The sequence below is a fragment of the Schistocerca serialis genome, chromosome 6, assembly GCF_023864345.2.
Source record: "Schistocerca serialis cubense isolate TAMUIC-IGC-003099 chromosome 6, iqSchSeri2.2, whole genome shotgun sequence".
NCBI classification, from domain to species: Eukaryota; Metazoa; Arthropoda; class Insecta; order Orthoptera; family Acrididae; genus Schistocerca; species Schistocerca serialis.
Genome location: NC_064643.1, coordinates 539563773 through 539565212, shown reverse-complemented (window position 1 = coordinate 539565212; position 1440 = coordinate 539563773). Strand labels below are relative to the sequence as shown.

The window sequence follows — 1440 nt, the reverse complement described above, 5'->3', positions numbered from 1 at the left end:
AGAAAATGAAATTATATCTGTGGAGATTTTCTTTACAGGCATTTACAGTAAAGTGTCATTGACTGAAAGACAAGTTTTCTTCTGAATCCAACATTTAATAATAATTTATATATTTTGTTTAATCACCTCTCCTATGATTGACATAGTTGTTAGCAGTGACAACCCCAAAATATACTTGCACATTTCTGCATGTATTTACTTTTAACAGAGCAGCATTGGTAAGAATGTTCTCCACATTTAGAAATGTTTATTACATGATATACAAAGACAGGCCCACTCTTTTCTTCTACAATACAAAAAAGCACTCCGTCTACAGGCCACAAGTGGCCCATCGGGAACATCCGACCGCCGTGTCATCCTCATATAAGGATGCGGGTAGGAGGGGCTTGTGGTCATCACACTACTCTCCCAGTCGTTACGATGGTTTTCTTTGACCGGAGTCGCTACTATTCGGTCGAGTAGCTCCTCAGTTGGCATCACGAGGCTGAGTGCACCCCGAAAAATGGCAACAGCGCATGGTGGCCCAGATGGTCACCCATCCAAGTGCCAGCCACGTCCGACAGCGCTGAACGGCGGTGATCTGACGGGAAACGGTGTATCCACTGCGGCAAGGCTGTTGCCCCTTCTACAATGCGCTATAAATTAACTAATTTAGTAAGTAATTATTTGTGAGATCTTACCTCCATATATTATTGTAATGCCGTAACTATTGCTGTAAGTACTTCTGGCAATGCATATAAAGCGGAACATGTACAAATCAGAAAACTAAAGATCCATAGCTTTCCTGCCAGGCATATAAAAAAATGATAAAAAAGTGAAGCACCAGAAGAAACAGTTTGGTAGCTTTACAGACAATCAGAATATATGTGAATGATTAGAATTGCAATTCTCTGTGGCAAGTAGAACTGCCAACAGAGTATATTACTGTTTTTCATGTCGATACCAGGTCTGGCAGAGTATGTAAGTGGTGTGAGAAGCATCATATGTGCATTCTGGAACAGTCTGGATTATTACCAGATTTCTGATGATTTCACCACATAATGGCATCACCTAATGACATCTGCCAGATCTCTACCCCACTCTTCTCCCACTACTCTGACATCATAATTCAAGATGGCGGACACAAGCCAATTGCCCTAAGTATAAAAGGGTGGGAAATTCAAAAAATGACGCTAAACTGGAAAACTCCTGGTTGTCATTGATGTCATAGCTCACTTGTGCTAAGAACTCAATTCTCCTAAGAGCAAACTGGCGGAAAATTCAAAAAATCCAAGATGTGAAAATACTATATTGGTGGGATAGTCAAAAAATTCAAGACAAAGAATCAGGTAATTTGTGTATAGAATCCAAAATAATGGACCTGAGGCTACTGAGCAGGCTACTGGGACTGGCTGTAGAGTTGCCATATCCCATGTCCCAAGTATAGAATCCTAGGTGATG

The 1440-nt window shown here is 40.8% G+C and overlaps 1 pseudogene; it reads right to left on the bottom strand.

Moving 5' to 3' along the window:
- Positions 1-503: 503 nt before the first annotated feature.
- On the bottom strand, positions 504-621 carry LOC126485790 (5S ribosomal RNA; annotated as a pseudogene).
- Positions 622-1440: the final 819 nt, after the last annotated feature.